Source organism: Herpailurus yagouaroundi, unplaced genomic scaffold (assembly GCF_014898765.1).
Source record: "Herpailurus yagouaroundi ecotype Mexico unplaced genomic scaffold, PumYag 185, whole genome shotgun sequence".
NCBI classification, from domain to species: domain Eukaryota; kingdom Metazoa; phylum Chordata; class Mammalia; order Carnivora; family Felidae; genus Herpailurus; species Herpailurus yagouaroundi.
Genome location: NW_024412416.1, coordinates 10183801 through 10203642, shown reverse-complemented (window position 1 = coordinate 10203642; position 19842 = coordinate 10183801). Strand labels below are relative to the sequence as shown.

Genomic DNA, 19842 nt, shown 5'->3' with positions numbered 1-19842 from the left:
AAAAGAAAAGAAAAGAAAAGAAAAGAAAAGAAAAGAAAAGAAAAGAAAGGACAGAAAGGAAAGGAAAGGAAAACAAGAGACAAGAAGTGTTGACAAAGATGTAGAAAAATTAGAACCCTTATACCCTGTTGGTAGAAATGTAAAATGGTGCTGCTTCTGTCGAAAACAGTTGTTCTTCAAAAAATAAAAAATAAGGGTGCTTGGGTGGCTCAGTCATTTGAGCATCAGACTCTTGATTTCGGCTCAGGTCATGATCCCAGGGTTGTGGGATACAGGGTTGTCGGGCTCTGCACTGAGCATGGACCCTGCTTGAGATTCTCTCTCTCTCTCTCTCTCTCCCTCTGCCCCTCTCCTCCACTCTCATGCTCTCTCTCTGAAATGAAATGAAATGAAATGAAATGAAATGAAATGAAATGAAATAAATTAAAATAAAAAAAGAAACAGCATCAACATTTGATCCAGCAATTTGACCTATGGGCATATGCCCAAAAAGAAATGGAAGGAGGGACTTGAAGATATATTTTTAGACCCAAGTTATACCGGCATTATTTACAATAGCCAAGCAGTGAAAGCAGCCCAGTGTCCATCAATGGATGAGTGGATAAACAGAAGGTGGTTTACACATACAATGGACTATCAGTCAGCCTTTAAAAAGAAGGAAATGCTCTGTAGAGGCCAAGATGGCAGAAGAGCCTGGAAGTTGTTTTTGCATCTCTCATCCCTGAAATGCAGCCAGATCAACACTAAACCATCCTGCACACCTAGAAACCTGATTTGAGGATTAACACAACAATCTGCACAACCTGAACCACAGAACTTGGCGGGTATGTGTTGCAGAGAGGTGAACTGGGGGAGAGAGAAGCTGCGGAGGGCAGGGAGCTGTTTTTCCTTGTGGAGAGAGGATGGAGACGGCAGGTGGGGGTGGAAATACGGGAAAGCATCCCTCCCCTCAAGGCGGCTGGAGAGAAAAGAAAGAGTATGCAAGGGACTGAACAAAAAAATGGAGAAAGGAGAAAGGAGAGCGTTTAAATTCCATTAAGACTCTATGAACAGGGGGAGCGCAGAGTCTGAAACTCCACAGCTCATTAACTGGCAGAGCTCTGGTGGGAAGGGTGAATCCCCAGGAACGGAGAGCTAGGTCCTCAGGGTCCTTAGGCCACACAGGGAGAGGAGGTCCCCCTGTTGGGAGGACCTTGGTAGAGGCTGTGTGACCATCCCACAGGCAACGGTCCCAGCAGACCCGTTGTGTTGTGGAGAACAACCACATTCACTGGTGCTGGAACAAGGACATAAAATGGGAAACGTTTTATGTGTTGTGATTTTCCATAATCCCTGAAAATGCTGCTGCTACACGATCACATGAACTTTTTCTGGGGCGGGCTAGCACCCAGCCAGTCTCTGGGCATGGGCAGCAGCACGGTCCCGTGAATGTTCCTGAGTCCCGCCGGCACCCGGCCAGTGCTCGGTGAGACCCTCCCGCAGAGGGGCTGAGCGGGTCAAAGCCACGGTCCCTCAGAAGTGAGGGGTGGGGAGGGGCGCCCGGGTGGCTCAGTCGGTTAAGCGTCCGACTTCAGCTCAGGTCATGATCTCACGGTCGGTGGGTTTGTGCCCCGCGTCGGGCTCTGGGCTGACAGCTCAGAGCCTGGAGCCTGTTTCAGATTCTGTGTCTCCTTCTCTCTGTAACCCTCCCCCGTTCATGCTCTGTCTCTCTCTGTCTCAAAAATAAATAAACGTTAAAAAAAAAATTAAAAAAAAATTAAAAAAAAAAAGAAGTGAGGGGTGGGGAAACACAGCGGCATCCGAGAGAAACTCAGGAGGGAGGCGCCGCCAGGCAACCTGATGGCTTGGTCACAGGCGGTGTCAAAGCAGGCAGTGGCAGAAGCTGGAGACAGGACAGGTGTGCAACTGCTGGTCGGGAGAACAGAGTTGTAATACTAGAGTCTGGTAGCTGGGTGAGACCTTTTTCACCACTCCCGAGCATGCTCATTAGCACCTACAAACGCCACAACAATTCACCCCAGTAAGCTAAGCAGCGCCATCTAGTGGAGAGTGGAGCTGTTACACTAGGCCCCGCCCAACTGAGCCAACCTCTTCAGGAACACAAGTCTCTCTGCCTGCTTAGTTTCTGGACTATAAAGGGCTTCATAGTTTGGCTTCTAGGGGAAATCGATGTAATTTGAATCGTATTTCAGTCTGTTCACTGGTCCATCTATTCCATTTTTTTCTTTTCCTTTTCTTTTCTTATTCTTGAATACAGAAAGAGAAAAAATTATTTTTATTTTCCATTTTTATTAAAAATACTTTAATTTTTTTCTCTACAATATTTTTTATTTTTGTAAATTTTTCAAATTTTACTTCCATCATCCCAATTTATTCTATCTCACTGTATTCATTTTTTCAAATTTTCAAACGTTTTCCTTTTTTTTCTCTTTTCTTTATCTTTACCTTTTTTCTCTAATCTATCAAGCTCCTTTCCACAACCAGACCAAAACACACCTAGGATCTAGCATCATTTACTTAATTTTTTCTGTTGTTTTTACTTTTTAATTTTAATTTTTTTACCTTATTAATTGCTTTTCTTCCTTCAAAATGATGGAACAAAGGAATTCACCCCAAAAGAAAGAACTGGAAGAAATGACAGCCAGGGACTTAATCAACACAAGATACAAGCAAGATGTCTGAACCAGAATTTAGAATCAAAATAATAAGAATACTAGCTGGGATAGAAAATAGATTAGAATCTCTTTCTCTGGAGATAAAAGAAGAAAAAGTTAGGATGAAATAAAAAATGCTATAATAAGCTGCAATCTTGAATGGATGCCATGGTGGCAAGGATGGATGAGGCAGAAAAATGAATCAGTAATATAGAAGACAAACTTATGGAGAATAATGGAGAAAAAAAAGAGGGAGACTAAGGCAAAAGAGCACGATTAAAGAATTAGAAATCAGTGACTCATTAAAAAGCAACAACATCAGAATCATAGGGGTCCCAGAAGAGGAAGAGAGAGAAAAAGGGGTAGAAGGGTTATGTGAGCATATCATAGCAGAATCCTAACCTGGGGAAAGACACACACATCAAAATCCAGGAAGCACAGAGGACTCTCATTAGATTAAAAAAAACCCACCATCAATAAGGCATATCACAGTCAAATTCACAAAATACTCAGGCAAGGAAAGAATCATGAAAGCAGCAAGGGAAAAAAAGTGCCTAACCTACAAGGGAAGACAGACCAGGTTCGCAGCAGACCTATCCACAGAAACCTGGCAGGCCAGAAAGGAGTGGCAGGATATATTCAATGTGCTGAATCAGAAAAATATGTAGCCAAGAATTCTTTATCCAGCAAGGTTGTCATTCAAAATAGAAGGAGAGATAAAATGTTTTCCAGACAAACAAAAGTTAAAGGAGTTTGTGACCACTAAACCAGCCCTGCAAGAAATTTTAAGGGGGACTCTCTGAGGGGAGAAAACAACAACAACAACAAAACTAAAGCAAGAAAGACTAGAAAGGACCAGAGAACACCAGAAACTCCAACTCTACAAGCAACATGATGGCAATAAATTCCTATCTTTCAGTACTCACTCTAAACTTCAATGAACTAAACGCTCCAATCAAAAGTCATAGGATAACAGAATGGATAAGAAAACAAGATCCATCTATGTACTATTTACAAGAGACCCACTTGAGACCTAAAGACACCTTCAGATTGAAAATAAGGGGATGGAGAACCATCTATCATGCTAATGGTCTCCAAAAAAAAAGCCAGAATAACCATATTTATATCAGACAATCTAGACTTCAAAATAAAGAGTGTAACGAGATGAAGAAGGGCATTATATCATAATTAAGGGGTCTTTCCACCAAGAAGACCTAACAATTGTAAACATTTATGCTCCAAATGTGAGAGCACCCAAATATATAAATCAATTAATTACAAACATAAAGAAATTCATTGATAATAATACCATATTAGTAGGGGACTTCAAAACCCCACTTACAACAATGGACAGATCCTCTAAACAGAAAATCAACAAGGAAACAATGGCTTTAAATGACACACTGGACCAGATGGACTTAAAAGATATATTCAGAACATTTCATCTGAAAGCAGCAAATACACATTCTTCTCCAGTGCACATGGAACATTCTCCAGAATAGATCAAATACTGGGACACAAATCAGCCTTCAACAGGTACAAAAAGATTGAGATCATACCGTGCATATTTTCAGACCACAATACTATGAAACTCGAAATCAACCACAAGAAAAAATGTGGAAAGATAAGAAATACTTGGAGACTAAAGACCATCCTACTAAAGAATGAATGGGCTAATCAAGAAGTTAAAGAGGAAATTAAAAAGTACATGGAATCCAATGGAAATGATAACACCACAGCCCAAAACGTCTGGGATGCAGCAAAGGTGGTCACAAGGGGAAAGTATATAGCAATCCAGGCCTTCCTAAAGAAGGAAGAAAGGTCTCAGATGCATAACCTAACCTTACACCTTAAAGAGCTGGAAAAAAGAGCAGCAAATAACACCCAAAACCAGCAGAAGACAGGAAATAATAAAGATTAGAGCAGAAATCAATGCTATCGACAACAAAAAAACAAAACAAAACAAAAAACAGTAGAACAGATCAATGAAACCAGGAACTGGTTCTTTGAAAGAATTAACAAAATTGATAAACCACTAGCCAGTTTGATCAAAAAGAAAAAGAAAAGGACCCAAATAAATAATATCAAGAATGAAAGAGGAGAGATCACAACCAACACAACAGAAATACAAACAATATAAGAGACTACTATCAGCAATTATATGCCAATAAAATGGGCAATCTGGAAGAAATGGACAAATTCCTAGAAACATATACACTACCAAAACTGAAACAGGAAGAAATAGAAAATTTGAACACACCCATAACCAGTAAAGAAACCGAATTAGTAATAAAAAATCTGCCACAAAAAAAAAAAAAAAAAATTACAAGAGTTCAGGGCCAGATGGCTTTCCAGGGGAATTCTATCAAATACTTAACGAAGAGTTAACACATATTCTCTTGAATCTTGAAGCTGTTCCAGAAAACAGAAGTAGAAGAAAAACTTCCAAACTCTTTCTATGAAGCCAGCATTACCTTGATTCCAAAACCAGACAAACACCCCAGTAAAAAGGAGAACTATAGACCAATTTCCCTGATGAACATGGATGCAAAAATCCTCAACAAGATATTAGCCAACCAGATCCAATAATACATTAAAAAAACTATTCACCACGACCAAGTTGGATTTATACCTGGGATGCGGGGCTGGTTTAATATCCACAAAACAATCAATGTGATACATCACATAAATAAAAGAAAGGATAAGAACCACATGATCCTTTCAATAGATGCAGAGAAAGCATTTGACAAAATACAGCATCCTTTCTTGATAAAAACCCTCAAGAAAGTAGGGACAGAAGGAGCACACCTTGAGATCATAAAAGCCATACATGAAACACCCAATGCTAATATCATCCTCAGTGGAGAAAACCTGAGAGCTTTCCCCTAAGGTCAGGAACAAGACAGGGATGTCCACTCTCACCACTGTTATTCAGCATAGTATTGGAAGTCTTAGCCTCAGAAATTAGATAACACAAAGAAGAAAAGGCATCCAAATCGGCCATGAGGAGGTCAAACTTTCACTCTTCGTGGATGACATGATAATCTATATGGAAAACCCAAAATATTCCACCAAGAAACTGCTAGAACTGATTCATGAATTCAGCAAAGTTGCAGGATATAAAATCAATGCACAGAAATTGGTTGCATTCCTATATACCAACAATGAAGCAACAGATGAACCAAGGAATCGATCCCATTTACAATTGCACCAAAAACCATAAAATACCTAGGAATAAATCTCACCAAAGAGGTGAAAAATCTGCACACTGAAAACTATAGAAAGCTTATGAGAGAAATTGAAGACACAAAAAAATGGAACAATATTCCATGCTCCTGGATAGGAAGAACAAATATTGTTAAAATGTCGATACTATCCAAAGCAATCTACATATCAAAATAACACCATCATTCTTCACAGAGCTAGAACAAATGATCCTAAAATTTGTATGGAAACAGTAAAAACCCTGAATAGCCAAAGCAATCTTCAAAAAGAAAACCAAAGCTGGAGGCATCACAATCCCAGACTTCAAGCTGTATTACAAAGCTGTAATCATCAAGACAGTATGGTACTGACACAAGAACAGACACTCAGATCAATGGAACAGAATAGAGAACCCAGAAATGGACCCACAAACATATGGCCAACTAATCTTTGACAAAGCAGGAAAGAATATCCAATCGAATAAAGACAGTCTCTTCAGCAAGTGGTGCTGGGAAAACTGGACAGCGACATGCAGAAGAATGAACCTGGACCACTTTATTACACCAGACACAAAAATAAACTCAAAATGGATGAAAGACCTAAATGTAAGACAAGAAGCCATCAAAATCCTCGAGGAGAAAGCAGGCAAAAACCTGTTTGATCTTGGCCGCAGCAACTTCTTACTGAACACGTCTCCGGAGGCAAGGGAAACAAAAGCAAAAATGAACTACTGGGACCTCATCAAAATAAAAAGCTTCTGCACTGTGAAGGAAACAATCGGCAAAACTAAAAGGCAACCAACAGAATGGGAGAAGATATTTGCAAATGACATATCAGATAAAGGGTTAGTATCCAAATCTACAAAGAAGTTATCAAACTCCACACCCAAAAAACAAATAATCTACTGAAGAAATGGACAAAAGACATGAATAGACACTTCTCCAAAGAAGACATCCAGATGGCCAACCGACACATGAAAAAATGCTCCACATGACTCATCATCAGGGAAGTACAAATCAAAACCACAACAAGATACCACCTCACACCTGTCAGGATGGCTAACATTAACAACTCAGGCAACAACAGATGTTGGGGAGGGTGTGGAGAAAGAGGATCTCTTTTGCGCTGCTGGTGGGAATGCAAACTGGTGCAGCCACTCTGGAAAACAGTATGGAGGTTCCTCAGAAAATTAAAAATAGAACTACCCTACGACCCAGCAATTGCACTACTAGGTATTTATCCAAGGGATACAGGTGTAGTGTTTCAAAGGGACACATGCACCCCAATGTTTATAGCAGCACTATCAATAATAACTAATGTATGGAAAGAGCCCAAATGTCCATCAATGGATAAATGGATAAAGAAGATGTGGTATATATATACAATGGAATATTACTCAGCAATCAAAAAGAATGAAATCTTGCCATTTGCAACTACATGATGGAACTAGAGGGTATTATGTTAAGTGAAATTAGTCAGAGAAAGACAAAAATTATATGACTTCACTCATATGAGGACTTTAAGAGACAAAGCGGATGGACATAAGGGAAGAAAAAATAATATAAAAACAGGGAGGGAGATAAAACATAAGAGACTCTTAAATATGGAGAACAAACAGAGGGTTGCTGGAGGGGTTGTGGGAAGGGGGATGGGCTACATGGGTAAGAGGCACTAAGGAATCTACTCCTGAAATCATTGTGGCCCTATATGCTAACTAACTTGGATTTAAACTAAAAATATATATATAAATTATTTTTTAAAAAAAGAAGGAAATGCTGACTCATGCTACAACATGGATGAACCTAAGGACATTACATTAAGTGAAATAAGCCAGTCCCAAGGGACAAAGAGTATATGATTCTACTTATAGGAGGTACCTAGAGCAGTCAAATTTGTAGAGACAGAAAGTAGGATGGTGGCTGCCAAGGGCTGGGGGAGGAGGATGGGAGTTGTCTAGTGAGTAGAATTTTGGTTTTGCAAAATATAGGGAGCTCTGGGGATGGATGGTAGAGATGGTCGCCCAACAACAGGAATGTACCAAATGGCACTGAACTATACACTTAAAAATGGTTTAGATGGTAAGGGTGCCAGGTGGCTCAGCCGGTTGAGCATCTGACTCTGGATTTCGACTCAGGTCATGACCTCACGGCTTGTGGGATGGAGCCCCACATCAGGCTCTGCACTGATAGCAAGGAGCCTGCTTGGGATATTCTCTCTCTCTCTCTCTCTCACCCCCTGTCTGCTCCTCCCCCCCCCCCCACACACACAAATAAATAAAAAGCATTCTTTAAATCTTTTTTAAAAAGTGGTCAAAATGGTAAATTTTATATACATAAAATATAGTTTACGACAATTTAAAAAATGTTTAAGATAATGAATAGAAAATGCTTTCACAGGGGCGCCTGGGTTGCTCAATCAGTTTAGCGTCTGCCTTCGACTCAGGTCATGATCTCCTGGCTCATGAGTTCAAGCCCCGTGTGGGGCTCTGTGCTGACAGCTCAGAGCCTGGAGCCCACTTCAGATTCTGTGTCTCCCTCTCTGTCTGCCCCTCCCCCATTCTCTCTCTCTCTCAAATATAAATAAACATTAAAAAAAAAAAGAAAATGCTTTCACAGTGTGGCATGTACAGAATGTACTCCAACCATAATAAACTGCATACCTGTCATCATATCACTACGTTTTCTTGAGTGGAAGCCCAAGACAGTGCCAACATGTTACAAGTTCCTTTCTGGGAAAAAGCACTGTAGTGGGATGATATCATCAGAAATTTTAGAAATGCCTGAGAAATCATTTAGTCCCATTCCCCGAAAGAAGACAAGTTACAATGCCTTGACAATTCTTAGAGTTCTTATTTCTAAAATGAGAGGTTTAGACAATTTAATTAAACCGTCTGCAAGTCCTTTCCTCTGCCACAGTTCTCTGTTCTGAGTCAATAGTGTGTCAATGTATTCAGGTCCTCCAGGAGGAAGGCAGGCTAAGGGGTTTTGCTCTGGATGTTTCAGTACATATATACACACACACACCTTGCTTCAAGCAGAGACGCTCACTTTTCATACACTGCAGTTATGTTCAATATTTACTTTCTTGAAAACATTTTTCTAATTTAAAAAAAATCAAAAGCTACATTTTTCAGGAAGCCAGCTAAGCGTCCTAAGTAGAGGTCAGCCTATGAGAAGCTGGGGTGTGGAACCAGGCACGGCATTGGATGGCTAATAAAAATTCAAGGTGCACTGACGTAGGAAAAAATAAGAACTGGATTGGTAGGAGGTACCAAGCTCCTCCTTAGTTATTATGCTCATTTTGGTCTCAAAGTCTTGTGTTCTTCTTGAAAAGAGAACAGAAAATTCACAGGTATAATTTCTATGTAGAGCAGAACCCACCATATGTCAATCACTGGGGAAGCCACATCTTACCGATCTGACTATGGTCAAAGAATCCTATCTTAGAAGGAATGGGACAAAGGTTAGCTTGTATAGGAGGCTCAGTTGGTTAAGAGTCCAACTTTGCTCAGGCCACGATCCCATGGTTCATGGGTTCTAGTCCCGCATCGGGCTTGTGCTGTCAGCTGGGAGCCTGGAGCCTGCTTGATTCTGTGTCTCCCTTGCTCTCTGCCCCTCCCCGACTCACAGTCTATCTCTGTCTCTCTCAAAAATAAATAAACATTACAAAAAAATTTTTAAAAAAAGTTTTGTGACTTAAAAGAGGTAAGTAAATTTCACTTATTTAAAAAATTCACTTACCTGGCTTCCTCAGCCTACTATTCACCGGGGTGAATTCTTGTCATTGTTAAAAACTCAGCTCATTTGTGGAGTGCCTGGGTGACTCAGTCGGTTGAGTGGCTGACTTCAGTTCAGGTCACGATCTTGCAGTCGGTGGGTTCAAGCCCCAAGTCTGGCTCTGTGCTGACAGCTCAGAGCCTGAAGGCTGCTTCAGATTCTGTGTCTCCCTCTCTCTCTGCCCCACCCCTGCTCATGCTCTGTCTCTCTGAAAAATAAACAAAACATTAAAAATTTAAAAAAAAAAAACCAACTTAGCTCATTTGCAACGCTTAAGGAAGCCACCCAGAGTGGGTAAAGTACCTTCTCCTCTCATCCCCAAACATTCTGTCATATATTTACACCACATATGCACACGTACCCCATGGCACTCGCCATTTTTTACTATCAATAACTATCATTTACTGTCACCTTCTCCTTAGCTAGATATGCACTCCTCAAGCCAAAGTCTATGTTCTATTTATCTGTATCCTCAATCCAGACAGGAGGGCCAGAGTACTGAATATGCATTTTTTAACTGCACTAAAATAATTTTACATCAAGAGCCACAGACAATTGACCCTTTTTTCTCTAGCCAACTTTCCTTGATTCATGGGTGGGTCTTCTACCACGCTTCATCTTTTAGTTACACGCAGATGATTAAATGTTAACTCCTGTTAACAAGATTATTTAGTGATAGAGAAAAATACAAATGGAAATTAAGTTAAAAGTCTGATGGGTGATGGGCATTAAGGAGGGCACCTTTGGGGATGAGCACTGGGTGTCATAGGTAAGAGATGAGTCAATGGTTCTCCTGCTGAAACCAAGACTACACTTTATGTCAACTAACTTGAATTTAAATAAATAAAGAAATGAAATGAAATGAAATGAAATGAAATGAAATACCAGTTTTTAAAACAAGCTATAATGCCTAGGTGTTTAGAACTGGTCTTTATGAGTGTATATATTTAAGTTGGATTTTAATAAAAGTGACTTAGGTCAAAAAAAAAAAGTCTACATACAAAGCTGTGCAGACTTCAATCAACATTTGTGAAAACAGTTACACATATTATATATGAGTGTATGAATTATATGTATACAGACTGAATGTATATATGCACTTATATATGAAAATGCATCAAGATGGTTAGCAGTGTTCCTATTTCATAGGGATGTCTACAGACATTTTATAAAATATACTTCTGAGACTTCCAGTTTCCAGCCTGGCATCTAAGGAGCTCGGAAATCACCACTCTGTCCTAACATCAAATGAAAAACGAAGCATACTGAGAAATCCTTCTTGGATCCATCCAGGAAGTGAGGTCACGGGGCAAACCGCTACTCCCAAAGCTGGAGAGACCATCAGACAGATACAGAGACTCACAACTTACGGGAGCAGAAACCCGCAAGGGAAAACCTCTGCAGAAACCAGCGTCCAGGCAAGAAACCCTGAACTGGGATTGACGAATTTGCTGGAGGTTTAGCATGGAAAAGTCTACAAGATAAAAACTCCAGGGGACCCAGTCATGGGGTGGGGGAGATCCCCTCCCTGTTGTGAGTTTTCCCTCCTGAGGCTGGACCACATTCCCGCAGTGAAGATGGAGAAGTCCCCTCATGGCTTCTGGCAACGGGAGGGAGAAATGGGGCCATTCTGAAATATGCCAGACCATTCTGTTCTTCACTAGACCCGTCCTCAAGAGAAACTATTTCGCCAGAGCCAGAGCCTCAGTGACCCTGAGGAAGGGAAATACCTAACTTCAGTCATCCTGCCCCACCTAAGCAAGGAAGAAGGAGACGGAGGGTCCCCTGTGAAGTTCACAGCCAATGGGTGCAGGCTTGCTAACAGACTGAGACTGCACGTAACCTGTACCTGACCACCACATTACGAAAAACCTCTTTACTGCTGTTCTTTTACCCAGCACAGCACGTCCAGCTTTCGACAAATAATTATCAGGCATACTGAAAGGCAAAGAGACATAGCAAACCTCAAAAACACACTCATACATTGCAGGGAGGCTGGTACAAACAACAATGATTCATGTGCAAAGGGCGCTACAGGAAAAAGCAGGCAACACGCAAGAACAGGTGGATAATGTGAGCAGACAGATGGAAATCCTGAGAAAGAATCGAAAAATGCTAGAAGTCAAAGAAAACCGCCCTAGAAATGAAGAATGTCTTTGATGGGCTCGTTTCTATACTGGACATGGCTGAGCAAAGAATCTCCAAGCTTGGGGACATGCCAATAGAAACTGAAAACTGAAAAACAAAGGGAACAAAACTTTGAAAAAGCATAACAAAATATCCAAGAACTGGGGCACAACCACAAAAGGTGTAATATGCAACCTGAAACTAATGTAACAATTGTGTATCAACTATGCTTCAATTTAAAAAAATTTATCAGGCAGTTGAGGCAAGAATTCCATATGTATATATATTATATACATATATATATATATATAATACATATATATATACATATACATATATATACATATATATATGTATACATATATATGTATACATATATATATGTATATGATATATATTATATACATATATATATATATATATAATGTACAAGCAACGTGGATACCAAGGGGAGAAGAGAGATAAGGACAGAAAAAATATTTGAAGCAATAAAGACTGAGAATTTCCCTAAATTAATATCAGACACCACACTGCAGATCTGGAGAACAGTCAGCGTAAATGGGGGAAAAATTATACTTAGGCATATCATATTCAAACTGCAGAAAATCAAAGAAAAAAATCTTGAAAGAAGCCAGAGATGGAAAATAAAAAAAAAACAAAAACAAAAAGACTTCATCTACTGGGCACCAAGGTAACCATTGCATCAACCTTCTCCTCCAGAACCGTGCAAGCAAGAAGTGAAATATTTGGAAGGTCAAGAGGGAAAAAAAAAAAAAAAAAAAAGCAAGCACCAACCTGGAATTCTGTATTCTGAGACATTACCGTTCAAAAGTGAAGAAAAATGCTTTCTCAGACACACAAAAATTGAGGGAATTTGTCACCAGTAGACTTGCCTTACAAGATATAGATGAGGAGACGTTTTTCAGGCAGAAGGTGCTGGATGGAGACCTCAGGAGCGTCCCAGGTGAAATGGAAGGCTCCCCCATACACTCGGCGGAAGGACAGACCCGAGAACGAAGCCGCCACTTCAGGCTGCAAGGTGGCAGGTTTAACGCACAAGGGGACTTACCTACGAGGCTTGTCTTGGGTGGCCACAGGACCAGTGCATCTCTGCGCCCGTCCTGAGCGTCACCAAATCTCTGCCATCTGCATTCAGCGCGCCGTCCAGACGGTCTCAACAGCACCTTTCTCGAGACTCCGGCTCCCACAGCGGAACGGTAAGTGGGCCGGATGTTCCACGAACAGGGAGGAGCCTCGGATACCCCGGGTCAGGTCAAGGGGCAACCAGGGGTCACGTCCGTGACGACTTCCTCCTGCAGAAGGAAATTGATATAGGTCAGAAACTCAGATCTACATAAAGAAAAGGCCATTAGAAAAGGTGCAAATGAAGGTAAGTAACTTTTATTTTTCTTACTCTTAATTGACCAGATAACAGTTCGCTAAAAATAACAAGTGGCAACAATATTTGATTTTGGATGCTCATTATTATTAACGTAAATACGTAAGTATATGCAATTGCGTAGAAAAGCCTGAGTTTGTGTGAGGTGAATGACAGCAACGATACATGGTACAAGCAAGGCACAGGAGGATGGAATTAGGAATATTTTGTTAGTATAAGGTATTTGCACTACTCATGAAGCAATATAGAGTTATTTGAAAGTGGGCTTGGGTTTGTTGTAAATGTATATATTACAAACTCTATCTAGGGCATCCACTTAAAAAAGAAGTAAAAAAAAAAAAAAGTAAGTCTAATTGAGATGCTAAGAAAGGAGAGAAATCAGAGTCATATAAAATGCTCAGTTAAAACCACAAATGACAGGAAAAAAGTGGAAGACACAAATACGGGAAGACAAAAAAAAAAAAAGAATAAGGACAATGGATAGAAAATGGAAACAAATATAGTAGATATTAATGCAACTGTATCAATAATTGCTTTAAAAGTCGATGGTTAAATACACCAATTAAAAGATAAAAATTGACAGAGTGGATCAAAAAGCCAGATTCAACTGTATGTCATTAATAAGAAAGAAATTTACTTTAGATATAAAGACACATAGAGGCGCCTGGGTGGCGCAGTCGGTTAAGCGTCCGACTTCAGCCAGGTCACGATCTCGCGGTCCGTGAGTTCGAGCCCCGCGTCAGGCTCTGGGCTGATGGCTCAGAGCCTGGAGCCCATTTCAGATTCTGTGTCTCCCTCTCTCTCTGCCCCTCCCCCGTTCATGCTCTGTCTCTCTCTGTCCCAAAAATAAATAAACGTTGAAAAAAAAAAAAAAAAGACACATATAAGTTAAAAATAAAAGGAAGAGGGGCACCTGGGTGGCTCAGTCGGTTAATCATCCGACTTCGGCTCAGGTCATGATCTCGCAGTTTGTGAGTTCGAGCCCCACCTCAGGCTCTGTGCTGACAGCTCCAAGCCTGGAGCCCTCCCTCATTCACTCTCTGTCTGTCTGTCTGTCTCTCTCTCTCTCTCTCTCTCTCTCTCTCTCAAAAATAAGTAAACATTAAAATTTTTAAAAAATAAATAACTAAAAATGAAGTCTATTTTGGGGTGCCTGGTGGTTTAGTCAGTTAAGCAGTTAAGTGCCTGACCTCGGCTCAGGTCAAAATCTCACAGTTCATGGGTTCAAGCCCTGCATCCACAGCACAGAGCCTACTTGGGATTCTCTCTTTCTCCTTCTCCGTGCTTTCGCCTTCTCCCCTGCTTGCTCACTGTCTGTCTCTCTCTCAAAATAAATAAATAAAAATTTAAAAAATAAACAAATAAAAATAAAAATAAATTCTATTTATATCTTTCTGTATTCTCCAGATTCCCTATAATGAGTATGTGTTCCTTACACACAAACAGATAAAACATGTTAAAAGTCTCTCATTCTCCTTTTCTTACTATCAAAGAGGAGAAAAATCAAACTCATGCATTGGGCTTCTTCAAACCTCCTGCTTGAATTGTTTGATGAGTAACACGCTCCTGTTCTCTGATTGAAATTGTTCTGCACTAAAAACACTGAGAAGAGAATTTCGACCCTCCCAATCTGTCATCTTCCTGGGCTTCTGCTCCTAGTCCTCCTGCCCCACAAACCCAAAGGATGATGAGAAGTGTGACTTTGTCGCACCGTGATGCATAACGCAAAGCTCACTGATTTGGAAGGACCTGATTCTCTGAGTGCAGCCATCAGTTAACAGAGTATTACTATTTTCATGGCTTTTCTGTTCATGTGGACTTCTGAGTCATAGAGTAGAAGGCAAAGGCTGCTGAAAGCTACAGTCTTGTCTGAAACTGTTGAGTGACGAGTGGGACCTCATTTCACATACACAGGTCATCACAGACTCTGAGAGACCACGATGTATATTTAGCCAGGAAGCGTGTTTCCATGGCAATCTTACATTCCTGTGTCTGCCTTTCTTCCCCCACCGGTGGCTTAAGTCCATATTGAGCCTCTGCGAACACTGCCCATCTGCAATGCAGCTGGGGCCTCTGCTGCTTTCTTTATGGGCCACTCATAATCCCGAAAGTTAGGCCAAAAACCCAGACAATAATGTTCACAGTATTTATCTCGTGATTGCTCGCTATTTGTGAAGAGACGCTCACACGAAGATTTCATAAGGAAATACATTATTGCATTATTTGTAGCAGCAAAACACTGGAAATCACCATAACATCCAACAAGAGGGGATTTTGAAAGCAAATCATGGTGAGGGCACATGCTCTGAAACCATTAAAATCACTCCCTGGGAGAATATTCAATTGTAGGAGGAAAGCATATGATCAGATTATAAAGTGGAAAGGCAGGGTCTCCAGATAGGCCCTACAGTATGATCCTGATTTGGGGTATTTAAGAGATGGGGCAGGTACTCCCAGAGAGTTGATGGAACACAATTCCACCAAAGAACCACGGCTGGGTCTTTCCATATGATCTCACCACCAACCCTCCAGTTGTCCAGCTGGGCTCCCAAGTGTTGTTGACCAATGAAGCAGACACTGGCCACACAAGGTAATTCACATGGAGACTAGCAGTGTCTCCGGGAACAGATGGATAGCACTCATGCCAGCTGATCAATATGCCAAAAACCCACTGGCTGATCTCTGTGGGCGTTTTGAGCACAATGGCAGGGAGGGAACACCTACTTAGCTCCTTGGCACTGGTAATACAAATACTTACTCACATGGGACACAATGGTCACTGGGCCCTGACACAGCTCCCCAAGGCTCCCCACGGCTGGCAACAGATGGTGTTCACTAAGGCAGAGGCTCCGTGTGGGGTCCTCTGAGGGCCAGCCCTGCCCACGTCTCTCTTGGCAAGGACTCTTTGTCCCCACAAAGCCTTCCCCCAGGCTGGGGATTCCTCATCTCCTGTGAGAGAGGGAAACCTGGCACCTATTCCCTTCTATCTGTTTACCCCCAGTCAGTGTGATGCGCTGAACTCATCAGGACATGAACTTTCAAAACATTCACAACCCAGAGCTGGACATTCAAGGCTTTTCATTCTGACAGGAGTTTCACAAAGCAACTGTCAAACTTCTAAGAAGTGATGGAGTGGAGGGAGGAGTGAAGGATGGCCCCAGGGTAGAGTACAAGGGAACGCAGTGGGGGAAGGTACCTACACTAGTAACTCCAATTTATATCCCATCACATAAATCCATGCATCGAATAAATACTGGGAGAGTAATATACCCTTAACAATCATTACAATTGTTATCTCTGTGTAGAAGTGTGAAAGATGCCTTTCAGCTTCTTCTACTATTATATTTTTTTTAAGTTTCTGCAATGAATGTATATCATAAAAGAAATGTATTTTACATTAGGATTAGCTTCCAATGGCAGCTTGCTATGTGAAAAAAAATCACAGTCAAAATTGGTTCCTTTAATTGTCTGCTAAACACAGTACTCAGCCATACACTGAGCCATCCAACCAATAACTCTTGTTGGCATTGGGACAAAGTTATGTTTTCAGCTAAGCACAGACAAGGAAGTCAGCCTGCATGTACGCTCCATACTGTATAAACAATAAGCTCTAAAAACACACACATATAGCTGAATTTGCTTAAGTCGATGCACTTATAATGCAATCACACCACCCTCAGAAAATCACAAAAGGCTATATTAGAAACTTATTACTCAAAAGGGGGCACCCGGTGGCTCAGTCAGTTGAGCGTCTGACTCTTGATTTTGCCTCAGGTCATGATCTCGTGGTTCCTGAGATCAAGCCCCACGTTGGGCTCTGCACTGACAGCGTGCAGCCTGCTTGGGATTCTCTCTCGCGCTCTGTCCCTTCCTCTCTCTCTCTCAAAATAAATAAATAAACTTAAAAAAAAAAACATATTACTGAAAAAAAAGTTGTTGAAGAAAATAGAATAACTTCAATACCCAAAAGATAAAAACCTGTGATTCAAGGGGGTTATATAATCCCTTTTTAATAACTTTCTAAAAAGAAAGGAATTGCATCTGCTAACTATGATACTTATTAAATACAAATTAAATAAATCACTATCCTGGTCTGAAGAATAGACATAACCTGACAGAGTAAATGCCCTTTCTTTTTTTTAATGTTTTTAATGTTTTTAATGTTTTTATTGATTTTTGAGAGACAGTGAGAGACAGAGCATGAGTGGGGGAGGGGCAGAGAGAGAGCGAGAGACACAGAATCCGAAGCAGGCTCCAGGCTCTGAGCTGTCAGCACACAGCCCAACACAGGACTCGAACTCACAAACCGCAAGATCATGACCTGAGCCCAAGTCGGAGGCTGAACCGACTGAGCCCCCCAGGCACCCCAGATGCTCTTTCATACTATATACCAGCCAGGCTGGATGGACAGGAACTTACCAGAACAGGTCCAGCCTGGCTGGAATGGGACTGGCCAGATGACACATGCAGAGTGTGTTGTAGATATTTTCAGATCACGTAATTCCGTACAAGGACACTACAATACAGAGAGGGTCTGCTCCAAGTCCCCACCTAATGGGTGCAGACCAGAGGGTCAGAGAAGCTAGCCACTGACCCAAGTTCAGGAACTAGCCTGGGGTTCGTGGGAATAAGACTCCAGGTCTCCTAATTATCCACCCTGAGGGCATTCTGAAGCTTTCTCTTTTTTTCACAGAGGAGGAAACTGAGAAACAGAGCAGGTGGATGATTTGAAAATATGGGGTAGGAAAAGCATACAAGCAAACCTAGCACACAGAACTCAAAAATCATTTGTTCAATGAAGTTCAGCATATGCTAAAGGCCTATTTTGCTCAGATGTGGATTTTTGCAAGCAAACACATGCTCATTGTAAAAACTAAATACTGAAATATACAAAGAACAAAATTAAAATTCTACCCCCTCTATCCCACCACTAGAGTAAGCCATTATTGGCCATAATGAACAGTTTGAAGAATTTTCTTCCAAATATTTCATTTATATATGTAATATATATTATTTTATATGTAAAAATTATATCTACAATATACATATATTATGTATTAAACACACTATTTTATGTTTATGTTACACATAAATATGTGTATGCTTTGTTTATGTTACACATAAATATATATTATTCTACATATACTTATATATAAATCAGTAATTTTAAACAAAAGTTGACTCATAATGCCTATTGTTCTATTTTTTTTTACTTCAATATATGAGAGACATTTATCTATGTCAATACATATGGATTGCCTTATTTGTTATAATGCCTGAATAATATTGGTTCATCTCTCTCACACTAATGTTCTCCCTTAAAGAACAGGGTAAATAAAGAAATTAAAAAGGTCATTGTGGGGATGAACATTTTATAAATGGCACTAGGAAATTTGGAAACTCATTTGGGAAAATAGAAAATTAGATCAATTCTTCATGCCATACACTAGGATAAATTTCAAACAGATCAGAGGTTTAAATGTAAAATACGAAATCAGACAGAAGAAAACAAGGGTGAATATATCTAACCAGGGAGTGGGGATGTCTTCCCTAATCATAACAGAGAATCCAGGAACAGTAATATAAAAATGGATCAATTTGACCGCATAATTTTTTTCCTAATGGTCAGGCCAGAAAGGGGAAAAAAAAAAAAAAGGAAAGGGAACCTATACATCAAAAAGACACTAAAGAGACAAATCAATAAAATATAATAAATGGACCTTGTTTGCATCCTGATTCCAATAAACCAAGTATAAACACATGTACCACACATACACATGCACATACATATACACATGCACACACATAAACATGCACACACATACACACGAGCATAAATATACACATACACATACACATGCACACATACACATGCACATACATATACACATGCGCACACACATACGTATACACATGCGCACATGCATATACATATGCATACAAATGCGTATAAATATACACAAGCACACACATATACACGCACAAGCACATTCACATACAGACACGCACTTGTGCATATGCACATTGTTACAAGACCATCAGGAAAACTTGGGACACTATTGAATATTCAAGATTGGAAAGTAGTAAATTTATGTTATTTAATGATATTACAGGACTTCTGTCAAATCACATATTTTTTAAAGACAGTGATTAATATTTGCGAATAAAATAGCATGTCTAAGATTTGCTTCAAAAATAATCCAAGGAGTAGGGTGGGAAGAAGCAGTTGGCAATATAGATGAAATTAGAATGGTCGTGGATTTTTATCATTATTGAATTTGTGAAATGGGTACATGATGGCTCACCATATAATATTTTTCTTTTTTGTATACATATATTTTTTCATGTTTATTTATCTTGAGAGAGAGAGGAAGCAGGGAATGGGCAGAGAGAGGGAGAGAGAATCCCAATCAGGCTCCATGCTGTCAGCACAGAACCCAATGTGGGACTCAATCCCACAAACGGTGAGATCATAATCTGAGCCAAAATCAAGAGTTGGACACTTAACTGACTGAGCCAGCCAGGCACCTCCTTTTTTGTATCTGTTTAAGTTTTTCCATGCTAAATTTACATACTTTTAAAAACTACTGATACAGTGATACAGTTGAAAAACCCTCTCCTGGCTTCAGTTCTGCTACTTAACTGAGTGATAGTAACCAATTACACTACACTAGCCAATTGT

At 40.3% G+C, this 19842-nt stretch overlaps 1 protein-coding gene across 1 annotated transcript in view; it reads right to left on the bottom strand.

Moving 5' to 3' along the window:
• SV2B (synaptic vesicle glycoprotein 2B) overlaps positions 1-9623 on the bottom strand; it is a 210023-nt gene extending 200400 nt beyond the window's left edge. Inside the window, exon 1 of the mRNA XM_040493740.1 lies at positions 9599-9623. The gene's annotated coding sequence lies outside the window, so the exon portion shown is untranslated. The remainder of the gene's footprint in view (positions 1-9598) is intronic.
• Positions 9624-19842: the final 10219 nt, after the last annotated feature.